At 42.9% G+C, this 20207-nt stretch overlaps 1 protein-coding gene and 1 long non-coding RNA gene across 4 annotated transcripts in view; one reads left to right on the forward strand and one right to left on the reverse strand.

Annotated features, from left to right (window-relative positions):
- LOC137376455 (uncharacterized) overlaps window positions 1–20207 on the forward strand; it is a 125812-nt gene that overhangs the window by 71768 nt on the left and 33837 nt on the right. The gene's annotated exons all lie outside the window — the stretch shown is intronic.
- LOC137376453 (G patch domain-containing protein 2-like) overlaps window positions 1–20207 on the reverse strand; it is a 331069-nt gene that overhangs the window by 66136 nt on the left and 244726 nt on the right. The window lies entirely within an intron of this gene.

The following is a 20207-nucleotide window of genomic DNA, read 5'->3' on the forward strand; positions in this document are numbered from 1 at the left end:
ACTGAGCCCTGTGGCACTCCACTAGTTACAGCTTGCCAGCCTGAAAAAGACCCATTTATCCCTACTCTCTGCTTCCTTTTAGATAACCAGTCTCTTATCCATGCTAATATGTTACCCCCTACACCATGTGCTCTTATCTTGTGTAGTAACCTTTGATGTGGCACCTTATCAAATGCCTTTTGGAAATCCAAGTACACCACATCTACAGGTTACCCTTTATCCACCTTGCTTGTTAATTCTTCGAAGAACTCTAATAAATTATTTAAACACGATTTCCCTTTCACAAAACCATGTTGACTCCGTCTGATCCCATTACGCTTTTCTAAGTATCCTGCTATAACCGCCTTCATAATGGATTCTAGTAATTTCCCTAAGACAGATGTTAGGCTAACTGGCCTATAGTTTAGTTTAGTTTAGAGATACAGCACTGAAACAGGCCCTTCGGCCCACCGAGTCTGTGCCGCCCATCAACCACCCACTTACACTAACCCTACACTAATTCCATATTCCTACCACATCCCCACCTGTCCCTGTATTTTCCCTACCACCTACCTATACTAGGGGCAATTTATAATGGCCAATTAACCTATCAACCTGCAAGTCTTTGGCATGTGGGAGGAAACCGAAGCACCCGGAGGAAACCCACGCAGACACAGGGAGAACTTGCAAACTCCACACAGGCAGTACCCGGAATTGAACCCGGGTCGCTGGAGCTGTGAGGCCGCGGTGCTAACCACTGCGCCGCCCTAACAATTGACCATGGTTTCATGGTCACCATTAGACTAGATTTAATTCCAGATTTATTAATTGAATTCCAATTTCACCATCTGCCGTGGTGGGATTCGAACCCATGTCCCCAGAGCATTAGCCTGGGCTCTGGATTACTGGTCCACTGACATTACCACTATGCCAACCCTTCCCTCTGAAGTTTCTGGCTTTCTGACGCCCTCCTTTCTTGAATAACGGTGTTACATTTGCTATTTTCCAATCCGCTGGGACCATTCCAGAATCTAAGGAATTCTGGACATTTATAACCAAGGCCTCTACTATCTCTGCAGCCACTTCTTTTAAAACCCTAACGTGCAGGCCATCTGGTCCTGCAGACTTGTCAGCCTTTAGGCCTAATAGTTTTCTCAGCATCTTTTCCCTGGTAATGGTGATAAAACATGTTTTAAGTTCCTTCCTCTCTTTCACCTCTTGATTTTCAAATATCTTTGACAGGTTTTCTAAGTCTTCTACAGTGAAAACAGACACAAAATACCTGTTCAATGCCTCTGCCATTTCCTTGTTTTCCGTTATCAATTCCCCAGACTTTCTCCCTAGAGGACCAACACTAGCTTTAGTTACTCTTTTCCCATTTAAATACTTGAAGAAACTCTTACTATCTGTTTTTATATTACTAGCTAGTTTTCTCTCATACTCCACCTTCTCCCTCAATTATCTTTTTTGTCATTCTTTGCTGGTTCTTAAAATCTGTCCAATCTTCTGACCTACCATTAATCTTTGCAAATTTGTACGGTGCTTCTTTTAATTTGATACTACCTTCAACTTCCTTATTTAGCCACGGATGATGCATCCTTCTCAAAGAATCTTTCTTTCTCACTGGGATAAATCTTTGCTGAGTTATTAAATATCTACTTAAAAGTCTGCCACTGCATCTTTACTGTCCTACCTGTTAACCTAGTTTCCCAATTCACTTTAGCTAGCTCTGCCTTCACACCCTTGTAGTTATCTTTAATTAGGTTTAAAACGCTAGTCTTGGACCCACACTTCTCCCTTTCAAACTGAACGTGAAATTCTATCAAGTTATGATCGCTGTTGCCTAGAGGCTCCTTTACCATGAGGTTATTGATTAATCCCATCTCATTACACATTACCAGGTCTAGAAAAGCATGCTCCCTAGTTGGCTCTAGAACCAACTGCTCTAAGAAATTGTCCCAAATACACTCTATGAACTCATTTTCCAGGCTACCTTTGCCAATCTGATTCACTCAATCTACATTCAGATTAAAGTCACCCATAACTATTGTGGTACCTTTCTGACAGGCCCCATTTATTTCTTCCTGTATACTTTGTCTTACAGTGTAGCAACTGTTAGGGGACCTATAAACTACTCCAAGTGCCCTCATATCTTTCCTATTTCTTATCTCTACCCTCTTCCGAGCTAAGGTCATCTTTACTACTGTACTAATGACATCCTGAATTAACAAAGCTATCCCACCACCTTTTCTTAGCTTCCTGTCTTTTCGAAATGTTGAATACCCTTCAATATTCAGGTGCTAGCCTTGGTCACCTTGCAACTATGTCTCTGAATAGCTATCAGGTCATAAATATTTATTTCTATCTGTGCTAACAATTCATCCATTTTGTTACGAATGCTGTGCACAGATACACAGCCTTTAACTCTGTATTTTTACCATTTCTTCAATCCTTGGCATTATCTGCTAGTGCAGGCTTACATTTATATGCTCTGTCCCTTCCTGCCACACTCTGGTTATCATTACCCAAATCACTACCCTGCTCTATTACCTCGTTTCCCTTTGATTTACCACATCCCCTCTCACATGATCCTTTCCCCCTACTATTTACTTTAAAGCCCTCTCTACCACCCTAGTTATACAACTCGTCAGAACACTGGTCCCAGCACGGTTCAGGTGAAGACCATCCCAATGGTACAGCTCCCACTTTCCCCAGTACTGGTGCCAGTGCCCCATGAATCGAAACCTATTTCTACCACGTCAGTCTTTCTGCTCCTGGTATGCTCTCCTACACTTTGAACCAGGGTCGGTCCCCTGGCTTGTTGGTGACGGTAGAGTGAGGGATATGGCAGGTTACAGATGAGGTTACAGATTGTGGTTAAATACAATTCTGCTGCCGCTGATGGCCTCATGGATGCCCAGTTTTGAGCTGCTGGATCTGTCCTGAATCTATCCCATTTAGCACCGTGGTAGTGCCACACAACACGATGCAGAGTTTCCTCAGTGCGAAGACAAGACTACATCACCACAAAGACTGTGTGGTGGTCACTCCTACCAATACTGTTATGGGCAGATGTATCTGGGGCAGGTAGCTTTCGTGAGGAAAAGGTTTTTCCCTCTTGTTGGTTCTCTCACCACCTGCCACAAGCAGAGTCTGGCAGATATGTCGTTCAGGACTCGGCCAGCTTGCTCAGCAGTGGTGCTTCCGAGCCACTCTTGGTGATGGACATTGAAGTCCTCCACCCAGAGTACATTTTGTGCCCTTGCCACCTTCTGTACTTCTTCCAAGAGGTGTTCAACATGGAGGAGTACTGATTCATCGACTGAGGGAGGACAGTAGGTGGTAGTCAGCAGGAGGTTTCCTTGCCCACGTTGACCTGATGACATGAGACTTCATGGGGTTTGGAGTTAATGTTCAGGATTCCCAGGACTACTCCTGCCTGACTGTATACGATTATGCCACCACCTTTGGTGGGTCTGTCTGGACGGTGGGACAGGACATAACCAGGGATGATGATGGAAGAGTTTGGGACATTGGCTATAAGCTATTATTTTGTGAGTAAGACTATGTCAGGCTGTTGCTTGACCAGGCTGTGGGATATCTCGCCCAACTTCGGCATGTCCCCAGATGTTAGTGAGGATGATGTTGCAGAGTTGAATATCCAGGGTATACCTTTGTTGTTTCCGGTGTCTAGGTTGATGCTGGGTGGTCCGTCTGGTTTTACTCTTATTTATCTTTTTTGTAGCAGTTTGATTCACCTGAGTGGCTTGCTCGGCCATTTCAGAGGGCAGTTACTGTGCAGTCGCTCTGGGTCTGGAGGCACATGTAGGACAGACCAGGTCAGGAATGCAGATTCCTTCCCTGAAGGACATTAGTGAACCAGATGGGTTTTTATGACAATCTGGTAGTTTCATGATCGTCATGACTGAGACTAGCTTTTTATTACATATTTATTTATTGATTGAATTTAAATTCCCCCAGCTGGCGTGCTAGGATTTGAACTCATGTCCCCAGAGCATTAGTCCAGGTCTCTGGATGCCTAGTCCAGTAACATTAACACGATGTTACCATTCCCCTAATACCGATACTGTATCTATTGATCTGAGATTCGTAACTGCAGTATAGTGTTTGAAGGGTGTGTTTATACTGCCTGACTCTGATTTGAGTCCTTCCAGTAACAAGAGAGCTCTGCATATGTGCAGTTAAATTTTCATGCTTTGAGAGGATTGGCAGGAGTGGGCACAATTTCAATATATTTCAACAAATTATAAGAAAATTAAAAAAGGTGCCTAGGAATTCCAGCTTAGAGGTTAGAGCAAAAAAAAGGTCCAAATTAATAAGTAGAACCTCAAAGGTAGTAATCTTTGGATTACTGCCTGAGCAATGAACAAATAGGCATAGGGTCAAAAAGATCACAAGGTTGAATGCATGGTTGAAATAGTGGTGTGGGAGACAGGGATTTTGATTCATGGAGCACTGGCATTGGTACTGGGGAAAGAGGGAGCTGTTCCATTTGGATGGGTTCCGCTTAAACCAGGCTGGCACCACCCAGTGTTCTGGTGAATTGTATAACTGAAGATGTAGATAAGGCTTTAAACTAAACAAAATGCAGGAATGGGGATGGTTCAAGTGAGGTGAAATTTATAAATCTGAAGAGAAAAGTCGTGGCCACAGAGCTGCGCAGCATACTGGGTAAACATAAGCAGTGTGAGACAGGAAGGGACAAAACGTTTAAAGGTAATTGCGCATCGGTGAATAAGATCAAATCAGGGAAAAAATAATAGAGTTAAAATCAAAAGTTCTTGATCTGATTACACAAAGCATTCATAACAAGATAAACGAGTTAATGGCACAAATAGAGATAAATGGGTTTGATCTAATCGTCATTACGGAGATGTGGTTGCATGGTGACCAATGTTGTGAATTAAATATCCCAGGGTACTTGACATTCTGAAATGGCAGATACAATGGAAAAGGGTGGAGGGGAGGATGGGGGTTCATCCTGCTAATAAAGGATAAGGTCAGGTCAGTAGTGAGGAAGAATCTTGGCTCAGGAAGAAGAATCAGTATGGGTGGAAATAAGAAATAACAAAGGTTAGAAAAAACTGATGGGTGTAGTTTATAGGCCTTCTAACGGTAGCTATAAACTGTCCGACAGAGTATTAAACAAGAAATAAGAGGAGCCTGTAACAAAGACAATGCAATAATTATGAGGGGCTTTAACCTTCATATGGACTGGACAAATCAAATTGGCTAAAGTAGTTTGAAGGACCAGTTCATGGAATGCACTTGAGACAGTTTCCGAGAACAAAATGTAATGGGACCAACTAGGGAAGAGATTATTTTAGATCTTGTTTAGTGTAATGAGATAGGGTTAATTAGTAATCTCATAGTAAGGGATCCTGGAAAACAGTGATCACAACAGAATTTCACATTAAATTGAAGAGTGACGTACATAAGTCCGAAACTGGTGTACCGAACTTATATAAAGACAATTACATAGGTATGGGGGAGTGAGCTGGCTAAAATAGATTGGGAAATTAGATTAAGAGGTATCACAGTTGACGAGCAATGGCAAATACTTTTTTAAAAAATTCACAATTCTCAACAAATCTACATTTCATTGGGAATTAAAAACTCCATGGGAGAAGTGACTGATCTATGGTTAACTAAAGAGGTTAATGATAGTATTAAAGAAAAGACTAATAATATTGCTAAGAAGAGTTATAAGCCTGAGGATTGGGAGAGTTTAGATACCAGCAAAGGATGACCAAAAATTGATAAAGAGAAAGAAAATAGAATAGGAAAGTAAGCTAGCCAGAAATATAAAAACAGATTGTAAGAGCTTCAACAAGTATGAAAAAAGGAAGAGTAGCAAAAGTAAATGTAGGTTCCTTAGTGGTTGAGACAGGGGAAATTATAATAGAAGACACAAAACACATACCAGAAATAGTGAGGAGTCAAGGGTCTAATGAGAGTGAGAAACTTAAAGTAACTAATATTATTAAAGCAGCACTGGAGAAATTAATGGGACTGAAATCTGAAAATTCCCCTGGACCTGATAACCTACATCCTAGGATTCTAAAAGAGATAGCTACAGAGATAGTTGATGCATTTGGCTGTGATCTTCCAAAATTCCCTAGATTCTGGAACGGTCTCAGTGGATTAGAAGGTAGCAAATGTAACACGTCTATTCAAGAAAGAAGGCAGAGTGAAAACTGGGACTAAAGGCCAGTTAGCCTGAAATCAGTTGTTGGGAGAATAGTGGAATTCATTGTTAAGGAAGTGGCAGCAGGGCACTTAGAAAATCATAATACAATTAGACATCGATTAGAGTCAACATAGTTTTATGAAAGGGAAATCATGTTTGACAAATCTATTAATTGTTTTTTGAAGATGTAACTAACAAAGTAGATAAAGCAGAACCAGTGGATGTAGTATATTTGGATTTTCCAAGGGCATGTGGTAAGGTGCTCATGGGATTGGAGGTAGTATATTAGCATGGATAGAAGATTGGCTAAAGGACAGAAAACAGAGAGTAGGAATAAATGGGTCATTTTCAGGTTGGCAGGCTGCTACCCGTGGGATGTCACAAGTGGCACCTTAACTATTTATAATCTATATGAATGACATAGATAAAGGACCAAGTGTAATGTATCCAAATTTGCTAATGATACAAGGCTAGGTGAGAAACTAAGCTATGAGGAAGACATAAAGGGCAGATTTTTCTGAACTTAGTATCTGCTGAAATGGCATAGAAGCATAGAATGGTTACAGCACAGAAGGTGGCCATTCAGCCTGTCATGTCCATGCCGGCTCTCTGCAAGAGCAACTCACCTAGTCTCACTCCCCTGCCATTTCCCTGTAGCCCTGCAAATTATTTCTCCAGATAATTATCTGGTTCTCTTTTGAAGACCTCGATTGAAACTGCCTCTACCACACTCTCAAGCAGTGCAATTCAGATCCTAACCACTCACTGCGTAAAAACGTTTTCCCTCATGTCACTGTTGCTTCTTTTGCTAATCACCTTAAATCAGTGTCGTCTGGTCCTGGATCCTTGGGCCAATGTGAACAGTTTCTCTCCATCTACTCTGTCCAGACCCTTCATGATTGTAAACACCGCTATCAAATATCCTCTTAATCTTCTTCAAGGAGAACAGACCCAGCTTCTCCAACCTATCCACAGAACTGAAGTTCCTCATCGCTGGAGCCATTATCATAAATATTTTCTGCACCCGTAATGTCGTTCGTAAAGCGTGGTGCCCAAAACTGGTCACAATACTTCAGTTGAGGCTGAACCAGTGTTTTTTGGCAGGATCATTAGCGGGTTGAGAACAGGCTTTGCCGTGGTTTTTTAACCATGACCTCTGACTGCTCACCCTCCCCCTTCAGAATGTCCTGCAGACGCTCCGTGATAGCCTTGACCCGAGCACCAGGGAGGCAACACACCATCCAGGAGTCACGTTTACAGCCACAGAAACACCTAAATGTACCCCTTACGATAGAATCCCTTATCACAATGGCTCTCCCACTCTTTTTCCTCCCCTCCTGTGCAGCTGAGCCACCCGTGGTGCCACAGACTTGGCTCTTGCTGCATTCCCCTGAGAAGCTATCTCCCCGAACAGTATCCAAAGTGGAATATCTGTTATAGAGGGAGATGGACTCAGGGGACTCATGCTGTACTGCCTAGTTCTTCTACTCTACCTGGTGGTTACCCATTCCCTTTCTGCCTTTACCTGCAGTGTGACCACCTCCCTGTATGTGCTATCCACGATGCAATTCCTGTTTCAGTTAAGAAGTTAGGTTTCGCAGTTTTAAACAGGGGTATATTAATACTCTGAGAGTAGCTGTAGCTAGTTAATTAGGGAGCTAGCTCAAACTGGTTTCTAAGGTCTAGCTAGCTTAAACTGGTTTCTAAAGTCTAGCAGAGCTCTAGCAGAGCTGACACAGCATTGTTTTCAGAGTATAAATTCAGGGGCCTCTCATTGCTGTTTGTCTGCACTAAGTGCTGCTGGAGGGCACAGAGTGTTAAGAAGGGAGTTTGGTAAGGAGGGGAACAATAAATTGAGAAAAAAATAAATTTGAGTGCACAGAGCATAAAGTGGGAGTTTGGTGGTTGAGGGAGGGGCTCCTTTCTTTCTTCTACATTTTTTCAGCCTTCAGTAGCTGCCTCTCTATTTGGTACAGGGAAGAAGCTGATTGCATAAGAACATAAGACCATTCAATAAGATCATGACTGATCTGCCCCAATCCTCAACTCCTCTTTCGTGCCAGCTTCTCATAGCCCTCAACTCTCCGATATTTCAAAACTCTATCTACTTCCTCTTTAAATACTTTCAGTGATCTAGCCTCCACAACTCTCTGGGGTAGAGAATTCCAGACATTCACTACCCTCTGAGAAAAGAAATTCCTTCACATCTCAGTGTTAAATGAGTGTCCCCTTATTCTGTAACTATGTCCCCTAGTTTGAGATTCCCCCACCAGTGGAAACATCTTCTCAACATCTACCCTTTCAAGCCCCCTCAGAATCATGTACGTTTAAATAAGATCACCCCTCATTCTTCTAATCTCTAATGAATAAAGGCCTAATCTGTTTAGCTGTTCTTGAAAAGTCAACCCCTTCATCCCAGGAATCAGCCTAGTGAATCTCTTTTGAACTGCCTCCAATGCCAGTATATCGTTTCTTAAATACGAGGACCAAAACTATACACAGTACTCCAGGTGTGGCCTCACCAACACCCTGTACAAGACTTCCTGATTTTTAAACTCTAAACCCCTAGCAATAAAGGCCAAATTCCATTTGCCTTCTTAATTACTTGCTGCATCTGCATGCTAACTTTTTGTGTTTCATGCACAAGAACACCCAGATCCCTCTGTGCTGCACTTTTTTGAAGTCTCTCTCCATTTAAATAATAGTCTGCCTTTTGATTCTTCCTACCAAAGTGCATGATCTCGCACTTTCCTACATTAAACTCCATCTGCCAAGTTTTTGCCCACTCACTCAACCTATCTATATCCTCTTGCAGATTCCTTATGTCTTCATCACAACATGCCCTCTCACCTATTATTGTATCGTCAGCAAATCTGGATATATTACACTCTGCCCCCTCCTCCAAGTCATTAATATAGACAGTAAATAATTGAGGCCCTAGGACCGATCCTTGTGGCACTCCACTAGTTACATCTTTCCAACCTGAAAAAGACCCATTAATCCTGTCTTCTGTGAGTTAACCAATCCTCAATCCATGCTAATACATTATCCCCAATACTATGAGCTCCTATCTTGTGCAATAATCTTTTATGTGGCACCTTATCAAATGTCTTCTGGAAATCCAAATACACTACATCTACCAGTTCCCCTTTATCAACTCTGCTTGTTATATCCTCATAGAACTCTCGAAAATTTGTCAAACATGCTTTCCCTTTCACAAAACCATGTTGATTCTGTTTGATTGCATTAAGCTTTTCTAAATGTCCTGCTATTTCTTCCTTAATAATGGACTCTAACATTTTTCCAATGACCAATGTTAGGCTGACTGGCCTATAGTTTCCTGCTTTTTGTCTCCCTCCCTTCTTGAACAGGGGCATCACATTAGCGGTTTTCCAATCTGCTTGGACCCTCCCGGAATCCAGCGAGTTCTGGAATATTGCGACCAACGCCCCCAATATCTCTGCAGCCGCTTCCTTTAAAACCCTTGGACGTAGACCATCAGGTCCTGGCACCTTATCTGCCTTTAGTCCCATTAGTTTGTCAAATACTTTGTCCCTTGTGATAGAGACTGTTGCAAGATCTTTCCTCCCATTAGCTCCTTGCTTATCTGATATCTGCGGGATGTTTATAGTGTCCTCCACCGTGAAGACCGATGCAAAATATTGGTTTAAATTATCTGCCATTCCCCTCTTCCCCGTTATCAATTCTCCAGTCGCATCCTCCAAGGGTCCCACGCTCACTTTAGCTACTCTCTTTTTATATACCCGTAGAAGCTCTTGCTGTTTGTTTTTATATTTCTTGCCAATTTACTTTCATAATCAATTTTCTCCCTCTTTATTAGCTTTTTAGTCATCCACTGCTGGTTCCTAAAAAAATCCCAATCCTCTGGCCTACAGCTAGTTTACGCCGCTTTGTATGCCTTAGTTTTTGATTGGATACTCTCGTTGACCGCCTTTCTTAACCACAGGTAGTTCATCCTTCTCATCAAGTCCTTCTTTTTCACTGGGATAAATTTTTGCTGAGCATTATGAAATATTTTCTTAAATGTCTGCCACTGATCATCCACTGACCTTCCTCTTAGTCTATTTTCCCAGCCCAGTTTAGACAACTCTTTCTTCATACCTCTGTAATTGCCCTTGTTTAAGTTGAGGACACTGGTTTGAGACCCGAGCTGCTCGCCCTCAAACTGAATTTGAAATTCTATCATGTTGTGATCGCTACCCCCTAGAGGATCCTTAACTACGATATCTTTTATTAATCTTACCTCATTACACATTGCTAGATCTAAAATAGCCTGTTCCCTGGTAGATTCTGCAACGTATTGCTCTAAGTAACAATCCCTGATGCACTCTACAAATTCGTCTTCCATGTTACCTCTGCAAATCTGATTTGTCCAGTCAATACGCAAATTAAAATCACCCATGACAATTGTAGCGCCCTTCTTACACCCTCCGTTATTTCCCAATTTATACTTTGTCCTGCAGTGAGGCAACTCTTCAGGGGCCTATAGACGACTCCCACCCGTGACTTCTTCCCCTTGACATTCCTTATTTCCACCCAAACTGATTCCACATCACGATCCATTGCACCTATATCACTACTCACCACTGCTCCTTTTCCTTTTTGCTTATTTTTCCGGAATGTCGAATACCCTTGAATATTGAGTTCCCAGTCTTGGTTACCCTGCAACCACATCTCTATAATCGCTATCAAGTCATACTCATTAATTTCTATTTGTGCCGTCAACTCATCTATCTTGTTACAAATGCTGCGTGCATTCAGATAAAGAGCCTTAAGCTTTGACTTTTTGCCATTATTACTCATTCTGGTTCTAATTTCTGCTGCATTCTTCTGCTTATATTTTCTGCCCCATCCTGTCACACTTTGATTACCATTCGCCTCTTCACTACCCTGCACCTCTGCTCTCATTTCTTTTTGATTTTTTAAACTTCCCTTCAATTGAACTCTCATTAGTTTAAAGTCCTATCTACAACCCTAGCTATTGGATTCGCCAGGACACTGGTCCCAGCATAGTTCAAATGGAGCCTGTCCCAAAGGAACAGCTCTCTCCTTGCCCAGTACTGGTGCCAGTGCCCCATGAATCGGAACCCATTTCTCCCACACCAATCTTTGAGCCACGTGTTTACCTCTCTAATCTCATTTACCCTACGCCAATTAGCATGTGGCTCAGGTAGCAATCCGGAGATTATTACCTTTGTGGTTCTGCTTTTTAATTTAGCCCCGAGCTGTTCATAGTCCCTCAGCAGCACCTCTTTCCTAGTCCTACCTATGTCATTGGTACCTACGTGGACCACAACAACTGGATCCTTCCCCTCCCACTCCAAGTTCCTCTCCAGCCCAGAAGAGAGGTCCTTAACCTTGGCACCAGGTTGGCAACACAGTCTTCGGGACTCCCTGTTTTTGCTGCAGAGAACAGTATCTATTCCCCTAACTATGCTATCTCCTTTCACGACTACATTTCTCTTTTCTCCCCCCACTTGAGTGGCGCTCTGAACCATGATGCTGTGGTCTGTTCGCTCATTCTCCCTGCAGTCTGTGCCCTTGTCCACACCAGGAGCAAGAACCTCGTAGCTATTGGATAAGGGCACTGGCTGAGGCTCCTCCAAAGCTAAATTCTGGATCTCCATACCTGCCTCACTCGCAGTCACACCCTCCTGTCCCGAACCACGTCCAAATTTTTGGTGAGTAACTGGTAAGTTCTTTTACTGCTTGTTGTAATAAAAAAGTTTTTAAAGTTACAGTATGGCAGGTCAGCTCAGCCAAGTGGAATGTACGTCCTGCGGTATGTGGGAAGTCATGGACGTACCACATGTCCTAGCCGAACACATCTGCAGGAAGTGTCACCGGCTGCAGAAGCTTGAGCTCTGGGTTTTGGAACTTAAGCAGCGGCTGGAGTCACTGTTGTGCATCCACGAGGCAGAGGACTACGTGGATAGCATGTTTAGGGTGGTCACACTGCAGGTTAGGAGCATGCAGGCAGAGAGGGAATGGGTGACTGCCAGGCAGTCTAAGAGAACCAGGCAGGCAGTGCAGGAGTCCCCTGAGTCTATTTTGCTTCTAATCGGTTTTTCATTTTGGGTACTGGTGATAGCGATGGTTTCTCAGGGGAGTTTAGCCAGAGCATAGTCTGTGGCACCACAGGTGGCTCAGCTGCACAGATGGGGAGGAAGAAGAGTGGAAGAGCACTAGTGATAGGGGATTCGACAGTCAGGGGTCAGACAGGCGTTCCTGCGGCAGTAAACGTGACTCTAAGATGGCGTGATGCCTGCCTGGTGCCAGGGTCAAGGATGCCACGGAGAAGCTGCAGGGCATCCTTCTGGGGAAGGGTGAACAGCCAGAGGTCGTGGTCCACATTGGTACCAATGACATAGGTCGGAAGAGGGATGAGGTCCTGAAAACAGATATGAGACGGTGAGGAAGGAAATTAAAAAGCAGGACCTCCGAAGCAGTAATCTCAGGATTACTCCCAGTGCCACGTGCTAGTGAGCAAAGGAATAGGAAAATTGATCGATTGAGCACGTGGCTGGAGAATTGATGTAGGAGGGCATCAGATTTCTGAGGCATTGGGACCAGTTCTGGGGTAGGTGGGACCTGTACAAGATGAACAGGCTACACCTTAACAGGACCGGAATTAATATGCTCGCATGGAGATATGCTAAGTGCTGTTGGGGAGGGTTTAAACTAGCTTGTCAGGGGGATGGGAACCTGAGGGGTAGCTCAAATTGGAAGGAAATAAAGCTGGAACAGGAGGTAGAAAAGTAGCAAGTGACATCAGAAGGCAGGTGAAACAAAGGCAAGCATCAACTAGGCTTAGAGTGCAGAATGTCAAGAAGACAAGGTTAAGGGCACTTTACCTGAATGCATGCAGCATTCGCATCAAGGTAGATGATTTAAAGGCCCAAATAGAGGTAAATAGGTATGATCTAATTGCCATAATGGAAACGTGGTTACATGGTGACCAAGACTGGGAACTGAATATTCAAGGATATTCGACATTTAGGAAGGACAGGCAAAAAGGAAAAGGAGGTGGTGTTGCACTGATAATAAAGGATGGGATCAGTACATTAGTAAGGGAGAATCTCAGATCGGAAGAGAAAATGTGGAATCTGTTTGGGTGGAGCTAAGAAACAGCAAGGGGCAGCAAACATTGATAGGAGTTGTTTATAGGCCAAAAAGGAGTGGTGGTGTGGGCCATAGCATTAATCAGGAGATTAGGGAAGCACGTAGCATCGGTAATGCCGTAATCATGGGTGATTTCAATCTGCATGTAGACTGGGTAAACCTAATGAGCACTAATGCTGTGGAGGACGAGTTTCTGGAGTATGTTCGGGATAGTTTTCTAGAGTAGTATGTTGAGGAACCGACTAGAGAGCAGGCTATTTTAGATCTAGTATTATGTAATGAGAAAGGGTTAATTAATAATCTTGTAAAAGAACCTTTAGGGATGGGTGACCATAATATGCTGGAATTTTACATTATGTTTGAAAGTGAGGCAGTTCAATCTGAAGCCAGGGTGTTAAATCTGAACAAAGGAAATTATGAAGGTATGAGGGGCAAACTGGCTGAGGTAGATTGGGAAAATACATTAAGAGGTATGATGGTACATAGGCAATGGATAGTCTTTAAAGAAATATTACACAGTTTACAGCAACTATACATTCCTTCAAGGCACGAAAACCCCAAAAGTAAAGACTTGCAGGTTGATAGGTAAATTGGCCATTGTAAATTGCTCCTAGTGTAGGTAGGTGGTAGGAGAATGGTGGGGATGTGGTAGGGAATATGGGATTAATGTAGGATTAGTATAAATGGGTTGTTGTTGGTCGGCACAGACTCGGTGGGCTGAAGGGCCTGTTTCAGTGCTGTATCTCTCTATGACTCCAAATTAATGGGGTTGAAGATTGATAAGTCCCCAGGTCCTGATATTCTACATCCCAGAGTGTTGAAAGAGGTAGCTATGGAGATAGTGGATGCATTGGTGATCATCTTCCAAAATATAGATTCTGGAGCGGTTCCTGCAGATTGGAAGGTTGCAAATGTCACCACACTATTTAAGAAGGGAGGGAGAGAGAAAACGGGGAATTACAGACCTTTCAGCCTTACATCAGTGGTTGGGAAAATGCTAGAATCTATTCTAAAGGATGTGATAAATGGACACTTGGATAATAATGATCTGACTGGGCATAGTCAACATGTATTTATGAATGGGAAATCATGTTTGATGAGCCTGTTGGAGATTTTTGAGGATGTTACTAACAGAATTGATAAAGGGGAGTCGGTAGACGTGGTATACTTGGATTTTCAGAAGGCTTTTGATAGGAGGTAATATACTGGCATGGATTAAGGATTGGTTAACAGGCAGAAAGCAGAGAGTAGGAATAAACGGGTCATTCTCGCGTTGGCAGGCTGTGACTAGTGGGGTACTGCAGGGATCAATGCTTGGGCCTCAGCTGTTCACAATATATATCAATGGGGACCAAATGTAGTATTTCCAAGTTTGCAGATGACACAAAACTATGTGGGAATGTGTGTTGTGAAAAAGATGCAAAGCAGCTTCAAGGGGATTTGGACAGACTTAGTGAGTGGGCAAGAACGTGGCAGATGGAATATAATGTGGAAAAATGTGAGGTTAACCACTTTGGTAGGAGGAACCGATGTGCAGAGTATTTCTTAAATGTTAAGAGATCAGAAAGTGTTAATGTACAAAGGGACCTGGGTGTTCTTGTCAATAAGTCACTGAAAGCTAACATGCAGGTGCAGCAAGCAATTAAGAAGGCTATGTTAGCCTTCATCGCAAGAGGATTTGAGTACAGGAGTAGTGAAGTCTTGCTTCAATTGTATAGCGCCTTGTTAGACTGCACCTGGAGTCCTGTGAGCAGTTTTGGTCCCCTTACCTTAGGAAGGATATTATTGCCATAGAGGGAGTGCAACGAAGGTTCACCAGACTTGTTCCTGGGATGGCGGGACTGTCCTATGAAGAGAGATTGGGGAAACTGGGTCTGTATTCTCTAGAGTTTCCAAGAATGAGAGGTGATCTCATTGAAACCTACAAAATACTTAAAGGGATGATGCAGCTAAGATGTTTCCCCTGGTTGGGGAGTCTAGAATTAGGGGAAACAATTTCAAAATAAGGGGGAAGCCACTTAGGAAAGAGATAAGCAGAAATTTCTTTACTCAGAGGGTTGTGAATCTTTGGAATTCTCTACCCCAGAGAGCTGTGGAAGCTCAGTCATTGAGTATGTTTAAAGCAGAGAGTAACAGATTTCTAAATACAAATGACATAAGGGGATATTAAGATAGCGTGAGAAAAAGGCATTGAAGTGGAGATCTGCCACAATGGTAATGAATGGCAGGGCAGGCTCGATGGGTTGAATGGCCTACTCCTGCTCCTATGTTCCTAGGAGCAGAGGGATGTGGGTATATATTGAAAGTGGCAGGACAGGTTGAGAGAGCGGTTAATAAAGCATAAAGTATCCTAGGCTTTATTAATAGGGGCATAGAGTACAAGAACAAAGAAGTTATGTTAAACATGTATAAGACACTAAGTTGGCCTCAGCTGGAGTATTGCGTCCAGTTTTAGGAAAGGTGGGAGGGCATTGGAGAGAGCACAGAAAGTTTCACGATAATGGTTCCAGTGATGAGGAACTTCACATATGGAGACAGATTGGAAAAGTTAGGACTGTTTGCTTTAGAGAAGAGAAGGTTGAGAGCAGATTTGATAGGGGTATTCAAAATCATGAGGGTTCTGGACATAGTGAATCAGGAAAAACTGTTCCCACTTGTGAAAGGATTGAGAACGAGGGAGCACAGATATAAAGTGATTGGATGGAGTAAAAACGACATGAGAAAAAACTTCTTCACACAGTGAGTAGTTAGGATCTGGAATGCACTGTTTGAGTGTGTGATGGAGGCAGGTTCAATCGAGACATTCAAAAGGGCATCAGACTGATACCTGAAAAGGAAGAATGTGCAGTGTTATAGGGAGAAGGCGATGGGAAAGGCATTATGTGAATTGCTCATTAGAAGAGCCGGTGCAGATAGGATGGGCCGAATGGCCTCCTTTTGTGCTGTAACAATTCTGTGATTCTGTGACATGTCAAGAGAGCTGATCCTTTGCCAGTAGACACTGTGTTGGGGTCTCACCTCCTTGGAGCTGGATCTCTGTTCATCCCCTCTGCCCTGTGGAGTGGCGTGGTGTTGATGTTGCTCCTGCTGCTGCAGGTGCTGTTGCTTCTTTTGCTCTTCATCAGAGGTGTAATGTACAGCTGCATAAGCTGTTCCCATGTCATGAAGATTGACAGCAGGGAAGTGCAGCTGAAGGTCAGTGAAGTGCAAGACAGGTGAAGTGACTTACAAGAAGTTGGCAATCACCTATCAAGCCCTGGAAGCACTCTCTGAGCAGGAATGCTGTCAGCAGCAGCGTCTCACCTGGCCATGGCTGCAGCTCTTCAGTAACACTGTTCAAAGGCTTCCCAACCTGTCAGTTTCACTGAAGAAACACTCCCTGCTATGCACTTGCCTCTGCGATCCTGACAAGTTGCTGACAGGTCAGGAAATAGTCTGCTGTCCGTTAAAGCCAGAATCTTTGGTTAAAACACAATTTAATGAGTTATTTCAATATTTTATTTGCTACTCAACAGCTGCATGAGGGGTTCCACGGTCGCCTTCAAACCCTCCTGGCTGAAACCCAGAAATGGATGGGATGACAAAGGGATCTTGACTCGATTTCACTTTAAGGGGATTTAACTCCCTGCATGCAACCAAACCCGCCTGCCCTTGCCTGGGAAAAATTCCCCGAAGAGTCTGGAAAGGGATATAGATGGGTTAAATGAGTGGGCAGATGGAATATAACGTGTCGAAATATGAGGTTATTCACTTTAGTAGGAAGAATATTTTTAAATGGTGGGAAAGTATTAAACGTTGGTGTTCAGAGGGATTTTGATATCCTTGTGGAAGAAGCACAGAAAGTAAACATGCAGGTACAGCAAGTAATTAGCAAAGCAAATGGAATTTTGCTCTTTATTGAGAGTGGGGCTGGAGTACAAGAGTAAGTGGAGGGCATTGGTGAGACCACATCTGGAGTACTGTATACAGTTTTGGTCTCTGTACCTAAGAAAGAATATACTTGCCTTAGCGGGTTCTAAAAGAGGTAGCTGCAGAGATAGTGGATGCACTGGTAATGATTTTCCAAAATTCCCTAGATTCTAGAATGGTCCTTGCAGATTGGAAGTTAGCAAATGTAACACCACTATTCAAGAAAGGAGGAAGTGAGAAAACAGGGAACTACATGCCAGTTAGGCTAGCGTCAGTTGGTGGGAAAATGCTGGAATCTATTATTAAAGAAGTCTTAATAATGCACTTAGAAAATCATAGTATGATCAGAAAAGTCATCATGGCTTTACAAAAGTGAAATCCTGTTTGACAAATTTTTTGAGGATGTAAAAGTAGGGTAAAGAGGAACCAGTAGATACAGTATACTTGGATTTCCAAAAGGCATTTGATAAGGTACCACACAAAAGGTTAATTCACAAGATAAGGGCTCATGGATTGGGGGGTAATATATTAGCATGGATAGATGACTGGTTAGCAGATAGGAAGCAGAGAGTAGGGATAAACAGGGCATTTTCAAATTGGTAGGCTGTGACTAGTGGAGTGTTGGAAAGATCCGTGCTGGGGCCTCAGCTAGTTACAATCTATATGAATGACTTAGACAGAGACCAAGAGTAATGCACCTAGGTTTGCTGACAATACAAAGCTAGGTGGGAATGTAAGCTGTGAGGAGGACGCAAAGAAGCTACAAAGAGATAGACAGGGTAAGTAAGTGGGCAACAAGGTGGCAGATGGAGTATAATGTGGAGAAGTGTGCGGCTATTCAGTTTGGTAGTAAGAATAGAAAAGTTGAATATTTTTTAAAAGGCGTGAAACTTGTAGATGTTGATGTTCAGAGGGGTGTACTCCTACAAGGAACATAGAAAGTGAGCATGCAGGTACAGCAAGCAATTAGAAAGGCAAATGACATGTTGGCCTTTATTGCATGGGGATTGGAGTACAGGAATAACAAAGTATTACTACAATAGTACAGGGTTTTGGTGAGACCACATCTGGAGTACGATGTGCAGTTTTGGTCTCCACATTTAAGAAAGGATATACTTGCATTGGAGGCAGTACAGCAAGGTTCACTAAATTGGTCCCTGGGGTGAGGGACCAATTGTCCTATGTTGAGAGCCTGAGTAAGTTGGGCCTACATTCTCTAGAGATTAAAAGAATGAGAGGTGATCTCATTGAAACATACAAGATGCTGAAGGGACTGGATAGGGTAGACACTGACAGAGTGTTTCTGCTGGTCAGGGAATCTAAAACACGGGGGCACAGTCTCAGGATATGGGGCCGATCATTTAGGACTGAGAAATTACTTCACTCAAAGGGTTGTGAATCTTTGAAATTCTCTACCCCACAGGGTTGTGGATACTCCATCATTAAATACATTTAAGGCTGGGATAGACAGATTTTTGCTCTCTCAGGGAATCACGGGATATAGCGAGCGGGTGAGAAAGTGGAGTTGAAGCCTAATATCAGCATGATCGTACTGAATGGCAGATCAGACTCAATGGGTCATATGGTCTACTCCTATTTCTTGTGTTCTTACATTCTGAAGTGGCTTGACAGGGTAGATACAGAGAGGCTGTTTCCCCTGGATGGGAGAAGCTAGAACATGGGGTCACAGCCTCAGGATAAGGGGTCGATCATTTAGGACTGAGATGAGGAAGAAATTCTTCACTCAGAGGTTTGTGAACCTTTGGAATTGTCAACTCCAGATGCTCCATTGATGAGTATGTTTAAGACTGAGTTAGACAAATTTTTGGTCTCTCAGGAAATCAAGGGATATGGAAAGCGGGTGGGAAAATGGAGTTGAGGCGGAGGATCAGCCATGATCGTATTGAGTGGCGGAGCAGACTTGAGGGGCTGTATGGTCTACTCCTGTTCTTATTTCTTTTGTTCCATCCTTAAACATGAAGAGGCAGCAACCAGAAAGCTTTAGTCAGAAACTATTCAACTTAGGTATGTGCTACAGTATGTTCTAAATTCATATATTCATTTTAATGTCGCACATTAATTGTGAAGTTAACCTTTTTCCTTTTTTTGTCAACATTGCCAACTGGAGGTGATGACACTGGAAGGCTTTTCAAGGAAATGACAGAAAATGGAGCACATATGTGCAGACCTTCCAGTGCAATCTTTCTATAACTTTGGTCAGATGGCTCAGAAATTATGCTGGGACAAAAATATGCTGGTTCTGCCCTAATATTGGGATTTCTATGGATTTTGAGAGAGGTGGAGTCTCTGACTGCCTCTTGCAAGACCAGTGGCGTAAGAAGGTGCAGGACCTCCCTATGATGGGAGTGTCTCTGTCCCTGTTATAGGAGCAGATCGGGTAACACAGGTGTACTGTACATCAAGAGAAACAGGCAAACTAGCTTCTCGAGTGACAGATGTGGGGTCTAACTGGGTGCATATATCCTTTATTTAAGTGAAAGGGGGACAGAGCAGGTACCATCCCCAGACTGCCACAACTTGTCACAGTTTAGAGCCTTGAAATCGGTTTGGTTAGAGTTAAGGCATAAGAAGGGAACTGTCACTCTATTGAGAGTATATTACAGATAGCTGAGCACTGGAAATAGAGAGAAAACATAGACAAATTGGAGTAAAGTGCAGGAATAAGATGGTCATAAAAATGGGTAAATTTAGTTACCCAAAGGTAGATTAGGGTAAGAGAAGGGCAGGGATTTCTACAGTGTGTCCAAGATGATTTCTAGATTTGTATACTTTTACTCCAACATGCAAAGAGGAAGCACTGGATCTAGTTCCAGGAAAAGAACTGGGGCAAGCAGATAACATAACTATAGCCATCAGCAACTTTCCATGTTTAGGTTCAAGAAAAAAAAAGAAAAGGTAAAGGCACTTGAGCAGAAAAATCTCATTTCAATAAGCTAAAAAGGGA

This window comes from Heterodontus francisci, chromosome 13 (genome assembly GCF_036365525.1).
Source record: "Heterodontus francisci isolate sHetFra1 chromosome 13, sHetFra1.hap1, whole genome shotgun sequence".
NCBI classification, from domain to species: domain Eukaryota; kingdom Metazoa; phylum Chordata; class Chondrichthyes; order Heterodontiformes; family Heterodontidae; genus Heterodontus; species Heterodontus francisci.